The sequence below is a fragment of the Otolemur garnettii genome, unplaced genomic scaffold (assembly GCF_000181295.1).
Source record: "Otolemur garnettii isolate 467f Iridium unplaced genomic scaffold, OtoGar3 scaffold00009, whole genome shotgun sequence".
NCBI lineage: Eukaryota > Metazoa > Chordata > Mammalia > Primates > Galagidae > Otolemur > Otolemur garnettii.
Window position 1 is genome coordinate 16,514,542 of NW_003852404.1, and position 14,916 is coordinate 16,529,457.

Below are 14,916 nucleotides of genomic sequence, written 5' to 3' on the forward strand. Positions count from 1 at the left end.
TGTTTTGATATAGGCATACAATGTGAATGAATCAAATCAGGGTAATCGGGATATGCATCACATTAGCATTTAACATTTCCTTTTGTTAGGTACATTCCAACTGGACTCTTTTATTTGAAATCTGCACCAGCTTATTTTTGATTATACTCACTTCACTGTGCTATCAAATATCACTCATTCCATCTCTGTAACCTTTGCATGCATTAATATTCACCACCTTCTTATCCTGCTCACCTTTGCTACCCTTCCCAGCCTCTGGAAGCCATAATTCTAATCTCTGTCTCAATCAGATCCATTGGTTTACTATTTACCTTCCATATATGAGTGAGAATATGTGATATTTGTCCTTCTAGCCTTAGTTTATTCAGTTAACATAACATTCTCCAGTTCTAACCATGTTGTTGGACATGCAGAAATTAATTCTTTTTGTGGATATATAATATTCTATTTTGTATATGTACCATAATTTCTTTATACATTCATCCATTGATAGACACTTAGATTTATTCCATATCTTGGCTACAATAAACATGAGAGTAGAGATGTCTCTTCAACATACTGTATTCTCATCCTTTGGTTATATGCCCAGCAGTGGGATTGCTGTATCGTATAGTATTTCTATTTTGAGGAACCTCCACAGCAGTTACACTAATTTATATTCCCACCAACAGTGTGACCCTTTCTCCACATCCTCACTATAATTCCTTATTTCCTGTCTTTTTGATAAAAGCCATTTTACGTGGGACATGATGCTATCACATTGCAGTGTTAATTTCCATCTCTCTGATGACTAACCGTGTTGAGTATTTTTTCACACACTTGTTGGTCATCTGGATGTCTTCATTGAGAAATGTCTATTCAGATCCTTTGTCTATTCTTGATTGTGTTATTCAATATTTTCCTTTTGAGTTGTTAGAGTTGCTTATATTCTAGTTATTAACCCTTTGTCAGGTGTTTTACAAGTATTTTCTTGCATTCAGTCAGTTGTATTGTCACTTTGGTGATTATCTCCTTTGCTATGCAGAAGTTTTTTGGCTTGGTCTGATCCCATTTGTACAGTTTTGCTTTGGTTGCCTGTGCTTTGGGATATTTATTACTCAAGAAGTCCTTGGCCAGATCAGTATTTTCCTAAAGTGTTTCCCGATTTCTTTTTTAGAAGTTTCAGGTCTTACATTTAAGTCTTCTATTTAATTGATTTGATTTTCATACATGATAAGAGATAAAAATCTAGTTTCATTCTTCTGTGTATGGATGTATACAGTCTTCACAGAATGGATCATTCATTGACGAGACTGTCCTTTCCGCACTGCATGTTCTTGGTAACTTTGTCAAAAATAAGTTCACTACAGATGTCTGGATTTACTCTGGGTTCTCTGTTCTGCTCCATTGGTCTGTGGTCTGTTTTCATGCCAGTGCCATGCTGTTTTGGTTACTACAGCCCTTTAGTTTAATTTGCAGTTAGGTAATATGATTCTTTGAGTTTTGCTCTTTTTTTTATTCAAGATGGCTTTGGCTATCTGGGTCTGTTGTGATCCATATAAATCTTAGGGGTTTTTTTTCTGTTTCTGTGAAGAATGTTATTAGCATTTTAGTGGAGGTTGCAGTAAACCTGTAGATTGCCTTGGATAGTATCAACATTTTTAACAATACTGATTCTTTCAATCCATGAGCATGGAATATCTTTTCCTTTAATTGTGTCTTCTTTAATTTCTTCATTGGCTTGGCGCCTGTGGCTCAAGCGGCTAAGGCGCCAGCCATGTACACCTAAGGTGGTGGGTTCGAATCCAGCCTTGGCCCGCCAAACAACAATGATGGCTGCAACCAAAAAAATGGCCAGGCGTTGTGGTGGGCGCCTGTAGTCCCAGCTACTTGGGAGGCTGAGGCAGGAGACTCACTTGAGCCCAGGAGTTGGAGGTTGCTATGAGCTGTGATGCCATGGCACTCTACCCAGGGGGACAGCTTGAGGCTCTGTCTCAAAAAAAAAATTTTTTTTCTTGATTAATGTTTTATAGTTTTCACTTTAGAGATCTTTCATGTCTTTGGTTAAGTTTATTCCTAGGTATTTTATTTTATTTGTAGCTATTATAAGTAGGATTGCTTCCTTCATTACTTTTTCATACTGTTTACTTTTAGCACACAGAAACGCTACTGATTTGTGTGTGTTTTGATTGTGTATTCTCCAAATTCACTAAATTTGTTTATCACTCTAATACTTTTTGAGTGAAGTCTTTAGGTTTCTCCAGCTGTAAGATTGTATCATCTTCAAACAAGGATGATTTGACACCTTCTTTTCCAATTTGGATGCCTTTTATTTTCTTCTCTTGTCTGATTTCTCTCGCTAGAACTTTCACTATTCTGTTGAATAACGGTGGTGAAAGTGGGCATCCTTGCCTCGTTTCAGAGGAAAGGCCTTCAATTTTCCCCATCAGTATTATACTAGTTGTGGGTCTTGTAAATGCATTTCTTTCACCCTGAAAATACACTATAACTTAATTCTCTTTATTTCATTATTTTTTCATAGGACTCTGCCAGTTCATATTTTGTTCACTGCTCACAGGACAGTTTTCATCTACGTATTTTTATCTATTCATAAGGAGCTCTGCAAATTTGTTAAATAGTAGTTAAATGAATGAATGCTTTTAGTATATCACATTGTCTCAATTATATTTAAAGTGAGTGAATTCAAATAAAATATTTACAGAGTTTAAACAGTAATTTTTCTTGTATTGCTTATTATATGTATTTAGACAAGAATATCACAGAGATATTGTGGGTTCAGTTTCAGACCACCACAATAAAGCAAATGAAGCAAGTTACACATATGTTTTGGCTTTCCAGTGCATAAAATAATTTTGTTTACAACCAACTGTACTCTATTAAGTATTCAATAGCATTAGTATTAAAAATGTATATATTTTATTCAAAAAGACTTTATTTCTAAAAAATGCTACCAATCATCTCAGCTTCTAGAATTGTAATCTTTTTGTTGGTGGAGGGGCTTTTGATGGCTGCTGACTGATCATGGTTGTGGTTGCTGAAGGTTGGGTTACCTCAAGCAATTTCTTAAAATAATAAAACAATAAAGATTTCTGCATGAATTGGCTCTTTTTTTTCCACAAAAGTTTTCTGTGTAGCATGTCATGCTGTTTGATTGCCTTTTGCCAAATTAGTACTTCATTTAAACATAGAGTCAAAACTTCAGACCCTGCTGCTGCTTTATCAACTAACTTTATTTAATATTTGTAATCCTTTGTTATCATTTTAACAGTGTCTATAGCATCTTAACCAAGAACAAGAAATCATTTTCTTTACTCATCCATAGGAGAAAACTCCTCATCCAATAAAATTTTGTCATATGTTTTCAGCAATATTATCCCATCTTCAGGCTCCATTCAGAATTCTGTTCTTTTGCTATTTCTACCACATCTGCAGTTACTTCTGTCACTAAAGTCTTGAACCTCTCAAAATCATTCATGAATATTGGAATCAGCTTCTTCTATACTCCTATTAATGTTGATACTGGGACATCCTCTCAAGAATCATGATTTTTTTTTTTTTTTTTTTTTGGGCTGGAGCTGGGTTTGAACCCACCACCTCCAGCATATGGGGCTGGCACCCTACCCTTTTGAATCATGAATATTTTAAATAATGCTTAGAGTGGTGGATTATTTCCAGAATATTTTTAATTTACTTTCCTCAGATTCATCAGAATAATTGTTGATTTATGGCAGCTATAACTCTAAAAAATACATTTTTTAAATAATAAAACTTGAAAATTGAAATTACTTCTTGATTCATGGGCTACAGAACCTATGTTGTAGTTACAGGCATAAAAAACCTTAATCTCCTGTGTATCTTCCGTATAGCCCTTGAGTAACCATGTGCATTGTCAATTGGCTGTGATATTTTGAAAGGACATTTTCTTGTCTGAGCAGTAGAGCTCAGCAGTGGGCTTAGTTAGTAAAATATGTTGTAAACAGAAGTAGTGTCATTGAGTCTTTGTTGCTCTGTTTATAGAGCACAGAGTAGTTTAGAATAATTCTTAATTATCTCATGATTTTTTTAGAATGGTAAATGAACATTGGCTTCAACTTAAAGTTCTCTGCTGCCTTAGCCCCTAACGAGAAAGTCAACCTATCCTTTGAAGCCAGGCATTAACTTCTCCTCCCTAGCTATGGTCTTAGATAGCATTATTATTTCTAATTAAAGACTATTTTATCTATGCTGAAAATCTTTTGTTTAGTGCAGCCACCTTCATCAATGGTTGTAGTTCTCCTGGATAACTCACTGTAGCATCTATATCACACTTCCCGCATCATTTTGCCCTTTATGCCACAGAGATACCTTCTTTCCTTTCTTTAAACATAAACCAACTTCTCATTGCTTCTACCTTTTCTAATAAAGCTTCCTCACCTCTTTTAGCCTTCATAGAATTAAAGAATGGTAGGGGCTCTCTCTGGATTAGGCTTAAGAAAATGTTGTGACTGCATTGATCTTCTATCCAGATCACTAAAATTCTTCGTATCAGCCCTACGGCCATTTCATTTTCTTATGTGTTCATTAGAGTAGTGTTGTTAATGTCCTTCAAGAACTTTTTCTTCACATTCAGAACTTGGCTAATTCTTTGGCACATAAGGTGTAGCTTTCAACCTGTCTGGGTTTTTGACAAGCCTTTCTCATTAAACTTTTGTAGCTTTTGTTTTAAATTAAATGACAGATGTGTCACTCTTCCTTTCACTTGAACACTTACAGCCATTGTAGGTTATTAACTGTCCTGATTTCAACATTCTTGTTTCTCAAGGCATACAGAGGCCTGAGGAGAAGGACACAAATAGAAGAGTCAATCAGTGGAGGAGTGAGAACATACAATGCGTATTGATTAACTTTTCTACCTTCTATGGACATAGTGCATGTCACCCCAAAACAGTAATGAGAGTAATAGCTAAGAATACTAATCACAAGTTACCATAACAGATACAATAGTCACGATAAAGTTAGAACTTTTTCAAGAATTACCATATGTGACATTAAGGCAGGAAGTGAGCACATGGTATTGGAAAAAATGCTGTTAGAGTTGCTGGACGCTCAGTTACCACAAACTTTCAATTGTAAAAAAAGAAAACACCTGCCAAGGGCAACAAATTGAAGTGCAATAGATCAAGGTTTGTCTGTAGTTAAAAGCCATACATACCACAAAATATTTTATTCTTAAAAACAGTAACAGTAAAAATTTTAATGATGCCATCAAACATTGGTCCACTTTTCCTCTGAGTGTAAGAGTTTATTTTTAATATTTTTTTGACTTTTGAAATATTATTTAGAAACAAACTGAAATGCATGAAACAGACTTTATGAATATGATTCAGGTAGATCAGTTTACAGAGCATGGTCAGCACGCACACAACTGAATTATTAAATAATTTATACCGACAGCTGGGTGGTGAAAATAACTGGGAAATGAAAACTGTTTTCGGACTCAAATTTCGTCTACTGAGGCAGATGAAAGAGCTGCTCTGGCAAAGGTCTGGGAACATTTTCTTTTTCAGAGATCCCTCCCCCATCATGCATATACAAACATTTGTACAGTCCTGTCTTAGTTCTTGCTTCTAAATCCAAAAGAAATTCAACTTCAAAGCAACAGCTAAAGTTTTTAAGATATTGGGATTTATATATATAATACATAAAATTATATACACATGTAATATAACCAAAAACTATTTTATGAATGTTTTGCTCATTCTTTTTAGTTATAGCACATTCAGCCTAATACACTCAATATTTTTTGAAATAACTTGTTAAACTCACAGATAATATTTTATATTAGAACTATTTTTAATTCTGATTTGAGGGATGGCGATGCCACTTTGTTTTTTCTCAAGCTCTGTTCAGAAAATGCTTTTCTACTTGGTATTTGAACAACCTTCTCCAGATAAGTGAATCTGTCTTATTTCATAAGTCAGTGTGAAGGGCCCAGCAGGAAGTACTGTGGGGAAATTTTAAAAAATAGCTGGTATAACTCCACTTTTTATCAGAATGGAATGTAGATACTGAACTTAAACTCACTCCAGTCAAAAGCAAGCAAACAAACAAAAAACTTTTAAAAATATATATATTAAAGAAGAGTTTTCAAATATTAGATAATAGATAATACAGATATTTGGTCCCTAAAAGAAGAAAATGAGATTGGGGTATGCTACAACTTCCTGGATGGCTCTCTGCAGACACATTTTGAATCTTGGGACATAAATCAGTATCTCTAAGGAATCCTAGCAATATCTCTAATTGAGATGACAGAGACGAGGGTTTAAGGAATCTTTAGTGTCTGAGTGTGGGAAGGAGAAATTCTGGAAAGGAAAAAGCTATCCAGAAAATGAGTTTTAGACACCTATGTTTATACCTTTTGTGCCTTTTTTGTACACTGAGTTCTGTAGGCATATGGTGAAATTTCCATGAGGCCAGGTAAAAATGATGGAGAAACTACAAGCTGAACCATTTCCAATGGTGCATGTACAAATTTGAGTTTTATCATTATGGATTATCCAGGGTATTCAGTAGAAATATTACAAGAGTATCACCTGGGTAGAAATGTATAAAATATACATAAAATAAAGTCTTGATTAGTACCAAATTTATTTTTAAAAAGTAAAAAATAAAATGAAATAAAGTCTTGAAATAAATGCAAACAAAACATGATGCAACCTTCCTACTTATTCAAAAGCACAATCTGGTAAACAAATAACTACATTGCTCACAAAAACAAAATCCAGTGCTCTTTAGTGGAAGACAAAAATCCAGATACTTTACAGTGCAACATGTGGTTTCACTACAGAAACAGGACCAATTTTTCCCACTCAAAATTGTTCAAGACTGATGATATCACACATGCACCAAGAAATTATGTAAATATTTATTGCATGCATTAACTTTAGTCTTTGTATCCATTGAGGCATTGAAATTTTGCCAATTGGAACATCTTGGCACCTAGTAGAACCAATTTGTAAAGAAACAAAAATGGGATAGACTACTATCCCCCCATCAAGAAATGCCTATTCCTATAACCTAAGGAGCTAAGGATACAGGCCTGGAGACCAACCCTTCTTAGCCCACTCAATCAGGGTGCTCCCCACCTGCAGTCAGTAGACAATATCCTATCTGCTACCATCAGCCCCTTCTAGAGCCCACCTCCCCTGCCCAGCCATACCCTGCACTGTCCCATCTGGGGGTCATCGGTGCAAGAATGGGCCAGCAGGGCTACACCCAGCCTCCCTGGTAAGCAGAGATTCAAGAAAACTCTGGGTTCCTGTTTCCTTGTCTAGTCATCCCAGGGGTGCACTTGGGCCCCTGGGTGTCAAACAGAAGGACATGGGAGGGAGGGCTGCACCTCTGCAGTCTTGCTCTGCTGGTGTAGCGGACAGTTGTCCACCCCACCACACCCTGCACTGCGAACTCTTGATTCAGCAGATTAAGAATTTTATAAATACATGTTTATGATTAAGCATATTTTAAATACATGTTTTAAACTTGCCCTCTTGGAGGTGGGACACAATTATAAGAGGAATTTTACCTAACAAATGCAATCAGTGTAAACTGGATCTCTGTACCCTCAATGAATCCTCAAAAAGTAAATAAACTTGTCCCAAAAAAGAAGAAAAAGAAAAAGAAATGCCTATTGATTCAACACCACTTAACGTTAACATACTGAGAAGGTCAATTGTCATTTCCTGATAGTAGGACAATGGTCATTTTTCTTAGATCCTTTTTCAGTGTTTGTATTTCCTGAATGAGTATGCCAAATGAATCTCATTGAAGAATGATGTCATCAATGTAATGTCATATCTATATACTTCTGGAAGGTGAGTGCAATAATTTGAGCCCCTGTATTGGTTAAGGTCTTAAAAGTCTAATTGATGCATTTAGCATAAGTTAGAGTTAATTTAGATAATCTATGTGTGATGCACAAAATTTAATTATTAATATCTTGAGAAAGAAAACATGATTTGAGGCATCATTTCCTGATTTTTAATTATAGTACAAGGCAGTAGCAATGAAATTATTATGGTACTGGCATGTAAACCAACACATCAACCAAAGAAACAGTAGAGCCAAGAAACAGACCCAAGTGTATATAGACAGCCAATTATCAATAAGGCTACCAAGAAGACATACTGGGGGGAAGATAGCTCTTCAATAAAAGGTGTTGGGAAAGTCAAATATCCACATGCAAAAGAATGAAATAAGACCCCCCCCCTCCATTTTATATTATACACAAAAATAAACTCAACATGGATTAAACTCCTAAGTGTAACACCTGGAAACCTAAAAGTTTCAGGTAAAAATGCAGGAAAAAATCTATTTGAGATTAACCTTGGCAATCATTTTTGACCCCCAAATGACCACAAAAGCACAAGCAATAAAAGTAAAAGCAAAGAAGTGGAAATATATCAAACTAAAAAGCTTCTGCCCAGCAAAGGAAACAGTCAACAAAGTGAAAACACAGACACCAGAGAGAAGGTATCTGTAAACCAAACAGCAGATATGTGATTAACATCCCAAATATATAAGAAACTCACACAACTGAATAACAAAAAAATAAAAAAGCTAAATTAAAAAATGGGAAAGAACCCGAATAGATAGTCTTCCAAAGAAGACATACAAGTATCAAACAGGTTCATAAAGTGTTCAGCATTACTAATCATCAAGAAAATGCAAATCAAAACCACAAAATCTGTGATACTATATTTAATTGTAAAAGATTGAATACTTTTCCTCTAAATTTATGGAAAAGTCCAGGATTCCATGCGCATTGCTTTTATGCAGTATTATGCTTGGGTCAAAACCAGTGCTATAAATGAAGAAATAAAAATAAAATGATTACACAGTACAAAGGAAGGGTAACTATCATAGTGGAGATAACCTGATTGTGTACATAGAAAAACTGAAGGAAGCGAACAAAAAAAGGTAGGAGAACTAAAAAATGAGTTTACCAAGATTTTCTAGTCAGTTGATAATTGTTAACGTAATATAATCTTATTCTTAGAAATGGAAATAAAATAGCAATGAAACAAAATGCATAAAGTTAAATTTGGTAATGTCTGTCTGCAATGTGTATGTTGAAAACTAAAGAAAAAAAAACCCAAACTTACACAAATTCAAGAACAAGTATATAAATAGAGAAAATACCATACTCATGCATGAGAAAATATAATATTGTAATGAAGTCAATTCTCTCAAAAATGATCTATGAGAACTTCAAAACTCTGAGCACAAATGACTCTTTAGGTCCCCATGCTTCCTGCCATGCTATACTAAGAAACTGAACCAGAATCTCTAGGACCTTCTCTGTGGAATGCGGGCGGTGAGGTGGCAGGGCCTCCGCAGCCTGGGGAGATGTTTAGAGAGGGACCCCTCACCACCACCACCACCCCACCGCTTGTCCTTCTTTAACAACAAACATTCTTTTCTCCCCTGCCAGAAGTCCACTAGCCCATGCACACTTTCCTTATGATCAGCAAGTCCACAGCTTTTCCTCCTTAAAGTGAATCTTTACCCCAGTTGCTAAGATTTACTTTGATTAGATACTATGCCAATAAAGCTGTTTCCCCAGTTTAGTGCGGGCTGTAGTCTTGGCTGCTCCAGCCTTCCTGATCCCATCTGTCTCTCCTGTCTTTCTCCTTCCCCATCAGTCCCCCTCAGGTTATTTCTCCTCCCCTGTGCTGGTTTGCAAAACTTCTCTTGACCTCAGAGCATGTCCTTAGGAGGATCTTAGGCCCTTAAAATGCCTGCCTAAAATAATGCATAACTGCCCAAAGAATTTAGTGTTGTTTCCAGCAAAACATGACTCTAGGCCCCTAACTTCCTTTTCAGGCAGCATTTACTTCAGCATATCTACAGTCGTAAATCCATCTTTGTCCTTTGAGATATAAACTTTCTAAATTTCAAAAATGTTTCCTCAAGGATCTGGGAGTTATCTTTTGAAATGAAAACAATTAGGATGATAGATTCCATTTCTTCTGGTTCCTGTAGGAAGGTAAATTCGTAACTTTGGCGAAGACATTTCTCCAATTGCAAAACTATCTGTGATCATAAAAATAGAAGTTTGTTTCACCTCTGCAAAATAAATAAGAACCAATAGGTAAATGCAGAAGCCCTAATCAAAATGACCAATCTCTCCCCCCTTAATGTTATTTAATACTTTTTCCTTAGCATAACCTACATTTCAAAGGCCTCCTGCTTTCCTTTCAGTAGACTTAAACTCAATTTATACTTAAGTATACATAACCTCCTCCTGTAGTCTGAATAAAGTGTATCTTGCCATTTTCAATAGTGGCTTGTGAATAATTTCTTTTTTAAATAAATTCTAGATATTCATCTAATACTAAGCATTATCTAATACTAAGATCCCAATCAAAGTCCCAGAGGCCTATTTGTAGAAAACAAAAGCTGATCTAAAATATTCAGAGAAATAAAAAGGGCCTGAGATAGCCAAGAAATAAATTTTAAAAAAGTTGGAGAATTAGAGTACTTTATTTCAAGACTTGCAGTGCAGCTGTATTAATAGAAACTGTGTGGTATTGATAGAAAGATAGGGATGTAGAAAATGTAATGCCGTAGAGATTCTTGTATAAATCCACGTTTGTTTATAGTTAATGGGTTTTTGCAAAGGTGCCAAAATAGTGCAATGGGGAAAGGATGGTTCTCTCAGAAAATTTTGAAACCAAAACAATGCTAAAATGGCTGATTTTGTACATGGTGAAAAAGATTTACCAACCTTCATTTCATACCACAAAGAATACTAAATGAAATGCATCATAGAATTGAACATAAACAGTTCTATAAGGGAACATAGTATAAGTAAAGATTTCTTAACTAAGACATAGAAAGTTCAAACCATAAATTTTTAAAGTGATGAACAAAATATTGTTCAGAAAACAAAAAGGCAAACTACAAACCGAGCAAAATATTTGCAGTATGTGTAGTAGGTAAAGAAATTTAATCTAAGGGTTATAGAAAAATGAGGCCCAATGGAGAGGAAAAACCACCTGATCACCCATGTTTATTTTTTGTTTATTTATTTATTTTGGCTGGGGCTGGGTTTGAACCCACCACCTCCAACATATGGACCTAGTGCCTTACTCCTTTGAGCCACAGACACCACCCAATCATCTGTGTTTAAAAGAAGAAAGGCTTTATTTTAGTGGGTAATGCCACAGTGGACTGAAGTCCAAAAATGGCAGGGCTCCCCACTGACTCTTTTCTCTTTTCTCTTTTATTTCCCGCCAAGGGCTCCTTGTTCATGGGCGCCCCTTGTTGGTCAGTTTGAATCAAGCTGGAGAAGGCTGGCTTGGGCTTTTATAGATTTGGAAACAAGCATTAGTTTCAAGGTCCCAGGAAGTTAAGTTTTACAAATTCTTAAGAGTTGACTCACTACTGGTAGGTGTGTTCTTGGGGCTTCTGTGAGAAGCCTTTTATTTTTTTTAGACTTTATTTTTCTAGGTATCTTCTCTGATAGGTAATATAACCAACTGATACCACAGAATGATAAGAAAATAAAACCCAATTAAGACAAAAACAAAAATATGTACAGAGCCTATCATGAGGACATGAGAAAAACAATTCACATAATTAGTAGTTAGAGAACTGCATATTAAAACAACACTTAGATGATGTACTATCATACATATATTTGAAAGTCTTAAAGAGACAATTTGGCCAGGTGTGCTGGCTCACACCTCTAATCTGCACTCTCAGAGATTAAGGAGGGAAGATTGCTGGTGGTCAGGAGTCCAAGACCAGCAGAAGCAGAGCAAGTCTCCAATTATACTAAACATAGAAAATAAGCTAAGCATGTAGCAGGTGACTGTAGTCCCAGCTGCTTGGGAGGCTAAGGCAGGAGGACAGATTGAGCCTAGGAATTTGAGGTTGCTGTGAGCTATATGAGGCCATGGTACTCTATCCTGGGCAACAGAGTGAGGCACTGTTTCAGAGAAAAAAAAGAAAAGAAAGAATGACAACAATTCAAAGTATGATGTCGAATGTCTAGCAACTAGAATTCCCACGTATTTCTGGTGGGAATGTAAAATGAGTACCTCTATTTATAAACACTTTGATATCATTTTTATATATAATATACATTTTTCATATGTCTTGTCAATTTTACCCTGCAAGAGTTACCTCAGAGAAATAAAAATACATCTTCATATAATGACTTGTACCCAGATATTCAGAGCAGTTTTATTAGTAGAATAAAAACAAACAAAACCACAAATGTGCATCTACTCATAACACTCAATACACTCATAAGTGATTAAACAAATTGTGGTATATCTATATAGTGGAAATTTACTCAAAAAAATAAAAAGGAAAGAACAAACAAATTACTGCTATGTTAAATGATATGGATTAATCTCCAAAAGATTCCCCCAATTGGGAGAAATAATTGACACAAATGAGTATACTGTATGTGATTTCATGATTTCTTTTCTATGAAACTAAAATATAGAAGTTTACTGTAATATTAGTGACTTAAGTTATATCTGCAGTTACTTGAGAATAGGGAAGTATGTGATGGGAAAAAGATAAAAATAATTGATGCAATGAAATGTTTGATTAGATCAGAATATACATTTATTGAACTTTATAGCTAAAATGGGTATATTTTGTTATATATAAAATTAGGCTTCCACATGTTGATTTAAAAAAAGCTTATGCAAAAAAATTAAAAATGCCCTTGACTTGTTTTTATGTAAAACCTGTTTGATATGAGACAATGTTTATAGCAGATTTTGCCTTTATACCTCTTCTATCATTTGAAGGGAGCCATTTGAGAATACGTATCATAGGAAATAAAAAGTAGGTTGAAATTACTTGAGGTGGAAGAATTAATTCAGAGTGAATACATTTTTAGCAGAGTTTAGGTGTTCTCTGAGAAGACTGAGGTGTTCTCTACAGCTCTTTTCTTCTTTCTGAGCCCCCTCCATAATCACCTTTAAAGGTCCTTTATTGCCAATGCAGGCCTTTTTTTAGCATACACCTCAGAAATTCTCTAGCATCTATTCATACCCAATTCCAAAGCCACTTTCACATTTTTAGGAGTTTTTTTTATAGTAGCATACCTCATTCTTGGTACCAATTTTCTCTCTTAGTTCAGGTTGCTGTAACAAAACTACCATAGACATGGTGGCTTACAAGCAATAGAAATTTGTTTCTCATGCTGCTGGAGGTTAGAGGCTGAAGGTCAAGGTGCCAGCAGGGTTGGATTCTGGTGAGGGTCCTCTTTCTGGTTGCAGACTGCTGACTTCTCTTTGTATGCTTACATGAAAGAGAGCACAACTAAGCAGGCCTCTCGGCTCCCTTTTAAGTGCACTAATCTATTTATGAGACTTCTGTGTTCCTGACCTCATCTAACCCTGATTGCCTTCTGAAGGCCCTTGCTCCTCTTACAATCATATTGTATGTGTGGGGGAAGGGGGCCGAATTTTAGCATATGCACTTGGGAAGGGGGCCAAGAACATTCTGTCCACAATACCATGGGAAAGTGATCACTGAGCAAGAGAGTATATTTTCTTTTTATTTGAAAATAATGCACTTATCATTTCTTTTAATTTATACAATAGGAGTTCTTACATTCTCAAAATCTTGACAGGCTTGGAAGGGACAGGAAAAGAGAAGATAGGATAAAAAATATAATCATGTAGGAATCAGAATAAGTATTAATTTAAGAGGTCCTTGATTTAGGACATTTTTTTCCCTGATGGTGTACATAGGTACCTTGGACATTTCTCTACTATCTTACTTTCTCTATCACAAAATTATAATTAATAATGGTTATTACAGTTAATAGTAATTATTATTCCTATAGCCTCTTTGGAAGTGATGTGCTATATAAATCTTCGTAAGGATTTATAAAGATTTGCTATTTCTAAGGAGACTATTTCTTAGATTTTTGTCTCCATGCACATATCTACATACACTTGTCTTGTTAAACCTTCTATGTACAGAGTGGCTAGTAATTACCACTTATTGGTCCTGAGATCCATTTAGGCACTGTAATAACCAAGCCCCCAGCCCTTGACTCCCTCCCTGAGACCAGTAGGGAACAAGCCTCCTACCACTGAAAAGGAAGCCTCTCCTAAGCTTTTAGTTCCAGCCCTCTCAAGGGTAGAAAAACAGCCTAAAATTGAGGAAGTATTCAGGGAGGGCTTGGAGAAGGGACGGTTGATTCCAAATAAAGCCCTAGATAAAAAAGATCCTGAGTTGTTCTCGGAAATTCACCCAACACTTGTTTTGTATCCCTGAACTATGAGCTAATGTACCCTAAGTAAACATGTACCTCCACCCTGAATTGTGTAAACCCCTATGACATACCCCCATCTTGTGATTATGAAGTAATGTACTTGTGATATATCTCAAGATGTATGAATCAATATGTACCCCTACTCTACGACCCTGTTTTAACTGCTATAATTGGCTTCTGTATTGCGCTAGCTTGCTAGTCACCATGACTATACAGAATAATGGTATAAAAAGGCTTCTCTCCCACTATTCAGGGTTCTTGTTGGCCCACCACAAGAGCCCCCTGCAGGTGCACCTGTAGGTGTATCAAATTAATAATAAATTTCTATTACCTAATTATACCTGAAGTGGGGTCCATCCTTCTCTCGCACCTACCATCCCATTTCAGCACTTAGAACATGAATGCTTGTTCAATTCTTAAGTCATTCATACCCTCCCAGAAAGAAGAATAGAAAAAAGAGTGGATTGTGGATTTTTGAATCTAAGAACAGCACATGGATGAATATGGCATAATAGATTTCTAGATATTTCTGTACCTAGTGACTGTTTTCCATCAATCTGTGTTGCATGAAGAAGTATTTCATTGTTGTGGCTACCTTTTATGGGTTTTTTTTTTTTTTTTTT